This window comes from Suricata suricatta, chromosome 6 (assembly GCF_006229205.1).
Source record: "Suricata suricatta isolate VVHF042 chromosome 6, meerkat_22Aug2017_6uvM2_HiC, whole genome shotgun sequence".
In the NCBI taxonomy this organism is placed as follows: Eukaryota; Metazoa; Chordata; class Mammalia; order Carnivora; family Herpestidae; genus Suricata; species Suricata suricatta.
Window position 1 is genome coordinate 116086535 of NC_043705.1, and position 14142 is coordinate 116100676.

Below are 14142 nucleotides of genomic sequence, written 5' to 3' on the forward strand. Positions count from 1 at the left end.
ACAATTTTTAAAAAAGTAAAGTTAGGACTTATACCTGAAACTTGTTTAAAAAAATGTTTTGAGAACCCAACCTGTTCAAAACACTTGGGAGAATTATAAAATAGCAACTTTCCTATGGAGCCCAGGGATTCTGAGTGTCTGTCCTCCATGTTTTGGTGCAAGATGCCTGACCAGTGTGATACAGAAGCCAGTATTAAAAAGAGTAAGATGTCCATTTCACAGCCAGAATGCCTGGTTTTAAGTCCCACAGTTCTTGCATGAGATTGTGTTCTCTGTTAATTGGGTACCATCCTTCTTATGCCCTGAAAGGTATAATTTTAGAAACTTCTGAGGCAAATACAGTTGCACTGCTAATTTGGACATAGTTCAGGTGTGGTATGTACCACGACTTTTTGAATAAGGTTTTGAGGCAAGAGCTATTCTCTAACACTTCATGTCCTTACATTTAGAAAATACCTTGTCAACCAATTTAGTAGACAATGGAGTGGATGTACAGTTGGTATGATCTAGTTTTTTGAAGTCTAGACTTTGTACTAGGTAAAAGAGGTTGTCTTTTTTTCAATTTGCTTAACAGAAACTAAATATCTAAAATCAGCTTCAGCCTCTGCTTTAATGGCTTTCAACCACTAACATGGAAAAGGGTATGCAGAAGAACATTAGGAAAATTAAAATTTATTCAGTGCATGGAGGCGGTTCATATATATAACTTCTAGTTATGGCCTTCTATCCTGTTTATTGGCTGTGTGACAGTAAGCAAGTTAGGTAACCTTCCTGAGCCTCAGTTTATTCATCTTAAAGTGGGTTTTGTAACAGTAGCTACTGCAGAGTGGTGGTGAGGATTAATGGAGATGATCCCAAATGGTCTATTTCTACCCTTGCTGTCTTAACACCATTTTAACACAGCAGTTACAGTCATACTTTTAAGTCAGATCATGTCACATCTTTGTTCAATACTAGGACAGCTTGCCATTTTGCTCAAAGGGAAAGCCAAAGTCTGCAAAGTGGCCTGCAAGGTCAGATGTGATCTGGCCCCTTTGACCTCTCTGCTATCCACTTTTACTATTTTCTGCTCTCTTCCTGTTAGCAGTCATGACCTTCAGCATGCTAGGGATATTCCTGCCTAGAAGCTTTTCTGGAGGCTTATCCTTCTCAGTGGAACATTCTTTACCCACATTATGCACACAGCCCATTCTTTACCTGCCTTAAAATTTTATTTCAGGTGTTTGGGTGGCCTCCTCGGTTGAGCATCTGACTCTTGGTTTTGACTCAGGTCATGATTCCAGGTTGTGGAATCAATAAGTCCTGCATCGGGATCCACGTACCACACTGAGCATAGAGCATGCTTAAGATTCTCTTTCTCTACCTCTACCCCTTTCCCTCCTTGTGCTCTCTCTCTTTCTCTATCTCTCTCAAATAAAACAAAACAAAACAAAAAAACGTTATTTCGTGTCACCTTTCAGTGAGGCCCACCCCACCCACCCTGGTCAAAATAGAATACAGCCTCCTCAGCATTATCTATCCTCCTTAGGCTCTTATGATTTTTCATTGGTACTTATCATCTTCTAATACACTAAACAATAAACGTACAGATTGTGTATTGTCATTAGGAACAACCAGAATGTCAGACCATGAAGACAAGGATGCTGATCTTTGTTTTCACTACTGAATCCCCAGTGCCCAGAACAGTGCCTGGCATATGGTAGGCATTTAATAGTTTTGAATAAATAAAGGATTCCATATAAAGCACTTAGCAAAGCTATTGGTACATAGTAAGTGCTTAATATATAGTAGCTATTTTAGGGACTGCAGCCTGCTTCAAATCTGAGGCCAGATGTGGTGTTTCATACTTCTGCTGTAATGAACATGAGGAAAGCACATTTATCAAACACAGATCTAGGAAAAGTCCTGTGATGTCAAGGTCCTGAGCACATTTTTTTCAATTCCCTCATTGTAGAAAGTGGTTAAAAAGGGCATGTTTTTAATGTCATATAATTTAAAACAATCCAGGGTCTCAATAAAGTATATTATTACTATCAGGCAATTGAATTCTTAGAAAGAAACTTAGATATTTTTACATTAACCTCTTAAACAGCAACTTTTGGTGAACTATATGATTTGGGCAAGTTAATAACCTCAGTGTCTTGTCTGTTTGTGTCAAGTGACTGGGGACTAGAATAACGTTCTGGGTGTGGTTCCTCCAGGACCATAAGTTGTACCATCCAATGTTTTCAAGGGGTGAGAAGGTTGAAGATCTTTATTCAGACCCACCCCCAATAAACAAAGTCTTAAGAAAATAAATGAATATTAAGTCCCAGGAAATTTGTGTCTACCAAGTCAATCTTTGTTTGAGTTAAACTTAACCTAAGGAGAATTGGCTCTCTGTAAACTTGTTGCTATGGTTTTGAGCTTTGCTTTTTGTAACTTTTCTCTCTCTCCATTTCTCCCACTCTCTTCTGTCCTCTTCTCTCTCTGCATTCTTCCTTCCTAAATATTACCCCTGCTCTGTGTGTCTGCTCTGGTCTTTGGGGACTTTGATGTCTATTCCTAAGATGAGGAAGTCCACATCTATATCTAGCCCTAAAGATTTTCCCTACACATAGTAAATTAATGAGAACGTTATGAATAATCTTATGTAAAGAACTCTGGCAGCTTACATGAAATAGAAAAATTATCTAAAATCACAACTTACCAAAACTGACACAAAAGAGAATATCTGAATAAGGCCTATATCTGCCAAAGAAGTTGGAACCATAATAAAAATCCTTCCCATGCAGAAAACTCCAGGCCTAAACAGCCTCACTGGTTCATTCCTCCAAAATTTCAGGAAATAATACTGTATTTACACAGATTCTTTCAGAAAATAGAGAGCATTCTCACAATTCATTTTGTGAGGTCAGTATAACTTTGAAACTGAAACATAATAAGGATATCATAGGGGAAAAGTACATCGTTTTATCTACCATGAATATAGATGCAAAATTCCTAAACACAATATTAGCAAATAGAGTGCAATAATATAGAAATAACATAATAGTTAATGGCCAAATAAAGTTTATTTCAGGAATACAGTAATAGTTTAATATTTAAAAACCAATTAATCATTATAATTTCAAAAATAACTGTAAAATAGAGAAAATCATATTATCTCAATAGATACAAAAAAGGCATTACCCCATTCATGACTAAAACAAAACAACAGTGAGAAAATTAAGAAGAGAACTCTCTTAATGTGATAAAAGGAATTTTAAAACTCTACAACTGACATCATTCTTAATGCTGTAATACTGAGCTCTTTTCCATTAACACTGGAAATGTCCACTGTCACCATGTTTAGTCAACATATTTTTTGAAGATTCCAGTCAGAAGAAAAAGGAATAAAAATTACAAAAATATTAAATAATGAGCAAAATAAAATTACCTCTATTAGAAATGACATAATTATATAAGAAATTCAGAAGTTATAAACTATACAGATGCAAAAATACTCAACAAGATACCAGCAAATCGAATTCAACAGCATATAAAAAGAATTATCCATCATGATCAAGTGGGATTCATTCCTGGGTTACAGGGCTGGTTCAATATTCACAAATCCTTTAATATGATACATCACATTAACAAAAGAAAAGATAAAAACCATATGATCCTCTCGATAGATACAGAAAAAACATGTGACAAAATACAGCACCCTTTCTTAACAAAAACCCTCGAGAAAGTCAGGATAGAAGGAACTTACTTAAACATCATAATAGCCATTTATGAAAAGCCCATAGCTAATATCACCCTCAATGGGGAAAAACTGAGAGCTTTCCCCCTGAGATCAGGAACACGACGGGGGTGTCCACTCTCACCACTGTTGTTTAACATAGCGCTGGAAGTCCTAGCATCAGCAATCAGACAACAAAAGAAATAAAAGACATCAGAATCATCAAAGAAGAAGTCAAACTTTCACTTTTCACAGATGACATGATACTCTACATGGAAAACCTGATAGACTCCATCAGAAGCCTTCTAGAACTGATCCATGAATTCAGCAAAGCTGTAAGGTACAAAATCAATGTACAGAAATCGGTTGCACTTTTATACATCAATAATGAAGCAACAGAAAGAGAAATCAGGAAACTGATCCCATTCACAATTGCACAAAAACCATAAAATGCCTAGGAATAAACCTAACCAAAGATGTAAAAGACTTGTATGATGAAAACTTATGAAAGAAACTGAAGAAGACACAAAGAAAAGGAAAAACATTCTGTGCTCATGGATCAGAAGAATAAACATTGTGAAAATGTCATTACTACCCAAAGAAATCTACACATTCAAGGCAATCCCCATCAAACTTGCACCAACATTCTTCTCAAAGATAGAACGAACTATCCTAAAATTTGTATGGAACCACAAAAAAGCCCAAATAGCCAAAGTAATATTGAAGAAGAAAACCAAAACAAAAGGCATCACAATCCCAGACTTTTTAGCCTTTACTAAAAAGCTGTCATCCTCAAGACAGTATGGTATTGGCACAAAAATAGACACACAGACCAATGGAATAGAATAGAGAACCCAGAACTGGACCCACAAATATATGACTAATTAATCTTTGACAAAGCAAGAAAGGGTCTCCGATGGAAAAAAAGGGTAGCCTCTTTAGCAGGTGGTGCTGGGAGAATGGGACAGCAACATTCAGAAGAGTGAAAATAGACCACTCTCTTACACCGTACACAAAAATAAACTCAAAACGGATGAAGGACCTGAATATGAGACAGGAAACCATCAAAACCCTAGAGGAGACAGGAAACAGCCTCCTTGACCTCAACCGCAGCAATTTCCTACTCAACACATCCCCAAAGGCAAGGGAATCAAGAACCAAAATAAACTATTGGGACCTCATCAAGATAAAAAGCTTCTGCAATGCAAAGGAAACAATCAAGAAAATTAACAAGCAACCGACAGAATGGGAAATGATAGTTGCAAATGACATATCAGATAAAGGGCTAATATCCAAAATCTACAAGGAACTCACCAAACTCAACACCTGAAAAACAAATAATCTAGTGAAGAAATGGGCAGAAGACCTGAACAGACACTTCTCCAAAGAGGACATCCAGATGGCCAACAGGTACATGAAATGATGCTCAACGTCACTCATCATCAGGGAAACACAAATCAAAACCACACTGAGATACCACCTCATGCCAGTCAGAGTGGCTAAAATGAACAAATCAAGAGACTATAGATGCTGGTGAGGATGTGGAGAAATGGACAGCCTCCTACACTATTGGTGGGAATGTAAACTAGTACAGCTGCTCTGGAAAACAGTATGGAGGCTCCTTAAAAAACTATCCATAGAACTCCCTTATGACCCAGCAATAGCACGCTAGGGATTTACCCAAGGGATACAGAAGTGCTGATGCATAGGGGCACATGTACCCCAATGTTCATAGCAGCACTGTCAACAATAGCCAAGTCATGGAAAGAGCCTAAATGTCCATCACCTGGTGAATGGATCAAGATGTGGTATATATATACAATGGAATACTACATGACAATGAGAAAGAATGAAATATGGCCATTTGTAGCAAAGTGGAGGGACCTCAAGAGTGTCATGCTAAGCGAAATAAGTCAGGCAGAGAAGGACAGATACCATATGTTTTCACTCATAGGTCTAACAAGAGAAACCTAACAGAGGATCCTGGGGAGGGGAAGGGGAAAAAAGAGTTAGGGAGAGGGAGGGAGGCAAATCATGAGAGACTCTTGAATACAGAAAAGGAACTGAGGGCTGAAGGGTGAGGAGGAAGGGGGAAGAGAGATAAAGGTCATGGAGGAGAACACTTGTGCGGAAGAGCACTGGGTGTTATATGGAAACCAATTTGACAATAAACTATATCTTAAAAAAAAGGTATTTAGCAAATTTGCTGTTGGACAAATCTATATAGAAAAGTATTTATTTCTATATTTCAGCCAAAAATAGAAAAATTAGAAAAGCAGTACCTCTTGGGGTGAGCTGTGTCCCCTTGGGGTGAGCTCATGCCCACTTAGGGTGAACACAATGATCCCCACTTCAGGAAAAAACAAAGAAACAAACAAAAATCTACATGTTCTGCTTTGGATGAGCCCCACTTCTTTCTCTCTTCCTCTCACCCTGGTCCACCTGGGATTCTCTCTCTCTGCCCTTTGCTTACTTGCGCCTCTCTTTCTCTCTCAAAACAAACAAAAAAACCCCAAAAAACTGTGTTGCTAAAAGAAATTAAATAATACTTAAATGGGGAGGTGTATAAAATTTGTGGATTGAAAGATTCAATATGTTTATGATGTCATTTGCTCCAAATTGATCTATAAATTCAATTGATCCCAATCAAATCTAGCAGGATTTGTTGCGTAGAAATTGACAACCTGATTCTAAAATTTATACAGAAATGAAAGTACCAAAAAACCTTTGATAATATTGACGAAGAACAAAGCTGGAGGGCTGACACTGCCAGACTGCCAGACTTAGTGTAAAGCTCCAGTAATTAAGACAGTGTGGTATTATGCAAGGAGAGACAAATAGACCAACTGGACAGAATTTTAAGTCTGGAAATAGACTCACAAATACATAATTTCTTGATTTATTAAGAAGGGGCCACTGCAGTTGAAAGGAGGAAGTTGGCTTTTCATCAAACTCTGCTGTAACATCATTCTTATGAAAAAATGAAACTTGCCTCCTATATTACAGCAAAAAATAAAGTTAATTTGAGATGGAATATAGACCTCTATTTGCAAGATAGAAAAATGAAGCTTTGGGAAGAAAACAGAAGATATCTTTATGACTTTAGGTAGGCATGAATTTCTTAAACAAGATACATAAAGCATTAACCATAAAAAAGTAAAACCCTGATAAACTGTGTTTCGATAAAATCACGACTATTGATTCATCAAAAGGTATCAGTCATTATAATGAAAAGACAAGCCATATACTGGGAGATGATATTTGTAATTTATATGTCTGACAAAGGCCTGCTATCCTAAATATACAAAGAGTTCATGTACACTAATATGATATAAGCAAACCATACATTTTTTTAAAATTTCAGGCATTTCATAAATAGGATATCCAAATAACCAATAAGCATGTCAAAATCTAATCAATATTATTATTCATCAAGCAAACAAAAAGCAGAATCAGACCTATAAAGTCAGAGAACAAACTGATGGTTGCCAGAAGGGAAGGAGTGGGAGAATGAGCAAAACAGGTTGATTTTGATCTCTGCCCTGACTCAGTGATGGTTACACAGGAATGTCCATATATGAAGACACATCCAGCTGTATAGTCAAGATTTGTGTACTCTCTGCACTTTACTAGATGTGCATTATACTTCAAAGGCAAGCAAAATTAAAAATTAAATTTTAGTAAAAGTAAAATGCTGGGAGCCGCACCGGCCTTGCTGGATGACACGGTCACAGTAAGGAAATGGCAGACGTTGCGCGGCTCCTGCCACAAGTGACAGAAACTAGCATCTCCTTCTGCTACTGGTGCTCATGTAAAATTAAGCCTGTTGCTATTGATTAGGCCTCACAATGTTCCAAATCAGACTGATATTCCCCAGATACCTCATGGGAAGAAGCATATTCCCACCTCTATGAAGAGGAAGTTAAACAAAGCATTGCAGATGTTTGTCCAAAGGCTCTTCTATTGAGCTTCACAAACTTAAGGCATGAATAATAAAGGGGGTTAAAGAACACAAGACTAATGTTTACCCTGGCCCAGAGAAAAGGCCTAATTTAGGAATAAGAAACAAATAAGAGCCAGGCATAAGTTACTGCGCATACATATGCTAATTTGGTGCCCATTGTGGGGATGGGTAAGAGTAGTTACAACTTCTAGGGCGTCTATGGCGCTTACACCTTCAACGTCAAAGAACAAGGTTGACAAAAGGTTTACTTACTAATCATCTCAAATACATTCTTCCTCTTGTGAGCCAAATAGAATGCCTCCTAGCCCTGTTTATGACTGAATCTTAGCGTTATTGTTATAAACCAATGTGTTTGCTATCTGCTTCTCACTGAAAACATCCTGCTATCTTCTTAGTTGTAAGATTTTCTACTGGTTCAAACAAATGCCTACGTTATCTGCTTTTCACTGAGAACATCCTGTTATTCTATGATGTGTAAGTTACCTCATTGTAATTATAATAGTTCTGAAAAAATGCCTCTGTAAAACCTGTTTCTGTACCCTTTTCAAAGCATCTTTATCACTGAGAATTATTTGTAAAAATTCCACTTTTTGATGTTGTAAGTCTATAAGTAAAGACCCAAAAGCTGGCGAGAAAAAGATGATGCCAGGAAGATGATGCCAAGAAAGAAAGAAACTGCATGAATGTCTTTCAACCCATTTTCTTGTCCACCGCTACCCCTTCAGGAAGCTCTGGACCAGCCAGAGCGGGCCTCTGGCAGTAAAAAAAAAATTAGTTAAAACAAGAAAGAATATCCAATGGGAAAAAGTTTCTTCAACAAATGGTGTTGGGAAAATTGGAGAGCTATATGGAAAAGAAACTGGACTAATTCCTTATACCATACACAAAAACAAATTCAAATGGATTAAAGACCGAAATGTGAGACATGAAATAAATCCTAGAGGAGAACATAAACACTAACTTTTTGACATCAACCATAGTCATTTCTTTCTAGATAAGTCTCCAGAGACAAGGGAAACAAAAAGAGTACTATTGGGATGTCATAAAAATAAAAAGCTTTTGCACAGCAAAGGAAACCATCAATAAAACTAAAAAGGCAACTGATTGAATGGTAGAAGATATTTGCAAATGACATATCTGATAACGGGTTAGTATCTAAGATATGTAAAGACCTTATAAAACTCAACATCCAAAAACCAAATCCAGTTAAAAAAAATAGGCAGAAGACATGAATAGACATTTTCCCAAAGAAGACATCCAGATGGCCAACAGACACATGAAAAGATGCTCAACATCACTCATCACCAGGGAAATACAAACCAAAACTATAATGAGATATCACTTCACACTTGTCACGGTGGCTAAAATCAACACAAGAAACAACATGTGTTGGTAAGGATGTGGAGAAAGATAAACCTTCTTGCACTGTTGATGGGAATACAAACTGGTGCAGCCACTCTGGGAAACAGTATGGAGTTCCTCCACAGGTTAAAAATAGAACTACTCTATGATCCAGCAATTGCACCACTAGGTATTTACCCAAAGAATACAAAAATACTAATTCGAAGGGATACATACACCCCAATGTTTATAGCAGCACTATCTACAATAGTCAAATTATGGAAACAGCCCAAGTGTCCATTGACTGATGATTGGATAAAGAAGATGTGGTATTCTTGGAATATTAGTCATAAATATTGAAATATGAGTCATAAATAAGAATGAAATCTTGTCATTTGCAATGACGTGGATAGAGCTAGAGTATAATGCTAAGTGAAATAAGTCAGAGAAACCCAAATGCTGTATGATTTCACTCATATGTGGAATATAAAAACAAAGGGAAAAAAGGGGGATAAACCAAGAAACAGACTCTTAACACACTGATGATTACCAGAGGGGAGATGGGTGGGAGTGGGTTAATTAGATAATGGGGATTAAGGAGTGCACTTGGGATGCACACTGGGTGTGGTATGGAAGTGTTGAATCACTATATTATACACCTGAAATTATTATACTATACATTAAATGGAATTTAAATAAAAACTTAAGAAAAACAGGATAAAATTAAAAAAGATAAGCCCACAAATCCCAAATTCTCACACCTATGAATGAGCAGAGCACCAGGTCACAGTTCCTTGGGGGCAGTGTACACGGAAACAGCAGGCAGTGTACACGGAGGTCTGTGTAGGATTCAGGCTTGGTAGAGGTCACCTAAGCCCGTGAGCAGCAGACTTCAGAGCTCACAGCCCTTCAGTTCCTGTGGGCAGCTCAGCTGATACCAAACAAGCTTGAATACCTCAGAAAGAGAAGTGAGCAGCTTCAGGCATCCAGCTAGTCTCCGCAGCCTAGTGGCCTCTAACAACCAGAAGGGAACTTTTGGCAGTTAGCCTCTCCTTATCTCACCAGCAGATCCTGGAGGATGCCTCTGGCATGGACTGACATAGGACCTTTGCCTCTTGTTCATTTTCCACAAAAAAGCAGTTCCATTCTGTGCAAACCTTTTTGAGGATGAGTTTGTAGACATTGTCAATAACTCTACCACTTGGTAATCCATGTAAAGATACTGAAAAACTATTTTTATTCCATTCTGATGGAAGAATTTATGCAAGAACTAGAAGCATTCTAAGTCTGGTTTTTGGATTTCATATCACATGGTCAGATTTTGCTGTGGATGGAATTAACAGCCAAAGAACTCTGTCTAAATCATTGCTTTCATTGGATGCTAGTTTAGATGCCAAGCTGGACCAAGAACATCATAAACTTCTAGTCTATTTAACGACTAAAATAATAGCCCTGTCTGATAACAGTCATCTCAGACTTATCCATCTCAAACTATAAGGAACACACTTTAGTATTTGTGGTCACATATTGACCAGTTGAAATCTCATAGATGGCTTTCAAAAGCAAGTGAACAAATGGTTTTTTGGGATGAGGCACTGCAAAGAGATAGAGAGCATTGAAATTGGTGGCTCTTTATACAGCATACATTTTACTCACTGATATTATTTTACACTTACACGAGACTTTACAATTTCAACATGCTTCTCTATACATTGTCTCACTTGAGCTCCAAAATTTCCATAAAATAGGTACCATATCCATTGGAGGTGCATTCAAGCTTACCAGTAAGTGGAGGAGGTGGGACTATAACTCATATGACTTACTACATCCATTTCTATGGTCGGTGAGGCTGGACTTTCACAAGGGAAATCGTTGGCTTTTGAGCTTTCAAATTAGAGAGTTTGAACTAGCAAGTGGCCTTTCTCCCTTCTATCTCATAGTGGCCCCAAACCTTGCAATTTTTGACATTTATGCAAGTGGTGCTCATCACACCATTCTATGATGTAACTCATACAAGGATCATGAATCTCATAGAGATCTTATTATATTTCTCCAATATAATAGATACCCATGATAAAAGTAGGGGCCTTGTAAATTATCATAAGCAAAGCTCCACATTTTACTTTAGGTTTAGACACTGTCAGACAAACTTCTATTGAATCATTAGAGAAGGAAGACAAAAGCATGGTTGCCATCTCAAACACCTATATGACATTATTTTTTAAAATAAAGTATAAAATATAGGACTTACCTCTAAGAAGAAAATAAAGTTTAAAGATTAAGTTCTCTGTGAGGTCATTCAGCAGTGAAATGATTAATAATAGATATAACTCATGCACTGTCATAATTTCCTACACTGTAAATATATTATTTTTCTCTGATTTTATTAAGCATAATTTATATCCAGCAAAATTCCTCCTTTTTAGCTGTTCAGTTCTGCAAATTTTGGCTAACACATATAGTTGTCATGCCACTACCCACATTAAGAAGCTAGGTTTGCGGGGCACCTGGATGACTCAGTTGGTTAAAAGTCCGGCTTCGGCTCAGGTCATGATCTCACGGTTCGTGGGTTCAAGCCCCCTGTCTGGCTCTGTGCTGACAGCTAGTTCAGAGCCTGGAGCCTGTCTTCAGATTCTGTGTTTCCCTCTCTCTCTCTCTGCCCCTCCCCTGCTCATGCTGTCTGTTTCTTTCTCTCTCTCTCTCAAAAATAAATAAAACATTAAAAACATTTTTAAAAAAAGCTATGTTTGAAACCATGTCCATCAGACCCTCCAGCTCTTATTCCTATTCCAGTGTACACTATTTTTGGAATCTGGAGATATAAAGCTAAGGAATACCCAATTTATGCAGACAGACCTAAGAAAGACCCTCTGCTAGGAAAGTGGTACTTGCTGAGGTGGTTGCCAACTCCCTGGTTATAAAGAAATAGATTGTTCTTTTTCTTTGATTGTTCTTTTTCTTTGACAACACAAACCCACCTTCATCAATAATTTTTGACTTAGCCTAATATGAGACTTTTCTCCCTGTGTGAATCCTACTCTGATTTTACATTAGAAATTTGTTAGAGAATAGAATTTATAGACCATGCTGTACTTGTACAAATGGTTAATTCCACAATTCTATGATTGTAAGTACAACTTGACCTTAAAGTATGTGATGCCTAATTTTATCAATGGGCAAGCTATCCTGACTGAAACCCCATAGAGGAAGAAGGGATGAGTAATCAGACAAGTAAAAATGTGCTGCATATAGCAGCATCCAACTGTGTATAGAGCAAGCATCATTATATTTTAACATGCTGGGAACACTCGTCTTGATTGAGTGTTAGTCAATAAGAATTCCTGTTTAAAGGATTGCTGCTGTGGGGTCTGCTCTTGTTTCCTGAAACTGCAGGGACACACTGAGAATTTGAAGAAAAGCATACTACACAGTATCTAGTAAAGTGCTATGAAACACTAAAGAGGCACAGTCCCTTGTCCATTAAAAATTTTCTGAAGATTAAATTTAACATTATGTGTTATTCTTTCCTTCTTGGAACCATAGATTACTTAAATATTTCCATTAGAGCCAAAGTAGAGTGATATGATTAAAATGATGAAATGGAAGATTATGGTTTTCCACTGGGTATCAGAAGAAAAAGATTGGGAGGATTATAATAAAAATAAAACTCAAAGGAATTCAAACGCATTCCATTTGCAATTAAAGCACACATTTAAGTCATAAGGTTATGCAGCCTTGGAAGAGGAGCTGTGCTAATTTATAGATATTTAATTAACTCCACAGGGTAGACTCCCCTGTTGTTACTTTGTGAATATAATATTTATATTGATAATTACAAAACTAAAATACTAAAAAAGACCTAAGTGAATACAGTAAAGACCATTCTTTGTCAAATTCCAAATGGTCCATATCAGATTGTGATAACTGACCCAATACTTAGCAAGTTCTTTACTTGAAAGTTTAGTGGTAGTGGAACAAGAATGAAGAAGGAAGAAAGGAAATGTAGGAAGATTCTTTCCTTTTGTTTTCTTTGGCTGGAGGAATCTAATGAGTTTCCTGTGTAAACCTAAATATGAGACCTGAAACCATAAAAATCCTAGAAGAGAGTACAGGTAGTAATTTCTCTGATATCAGCCAGAGCAACTTTTTTCTACATGTCTCCTGAAACAAGGGAAACAAAAGAAAAAATTATTTATTAGGACTCCATAAAAATAAAAACCTTCTATATAGCAAAGGAAACAGTCAGCAAAACTAAAAGGCACCCTATTGAATGGGGAGAAGATATTTGCAAATGACACAATAAGGGTTAGTACCCAAAATATATAAAGAACTTATACAACTCAACACCCCAAAACCAAATAATTCAATTTAAAAATGGGCAGAAGACATGAACAGACATTTCTCCAAAGAAGACCTACAGATTAATAGTAGATACATGAAAGATGTTTATCCTCACTTACCATCAACAAAATGCAAATCAAAACTACAATGAGATATCACCTCACACCTGTGAGAAAAAAATCAACAACACAAGAAAACAGTTGTTGGCAAGAATGTGGAGAAAAAGGAGCCCTCATGCACTGTTGATGGGAGTGCAAATTAGTGTGGCCACCGTGGGAAATAGCATGGATGTTTCATAAAAAATTAAAAATCTAATTACCATATGATCCAGTAATTCCACTATGAGGTATTTACCCAAAGAATACAAAAACACTAATTTGAAAAGATGCATGCAACCCTCTGTTTTCTGCAGCATTATCTACAATATTTACAATTGTTATAATACTATGGAAGCAGCCCAAGTGTCCATTGATAGATGAATGGTTAAAGAAGAAGTGATACATATACCTAATGGAATATTATTCAGCCATAAGAAAGAATAAAATCTTGCCATTTGCAATAGCATGGATGGAGCTAGAGCATACAATGGTAAGTGAAATAAGTCAGTCAGAGAAAGACAAATACCATATGATTTCACTCATATGAGAAATTTAAGAAATAAAAAATAATCAAAGAAAAAAAAAAGATGCAAACCAGAAAACAAACTCTTAACTATAGAGAACAAACTGACGGTTACCACAGGGGAGGTGGGTGGTAAGATGGATTAAATAGGTGATGGAGATTAAGAATT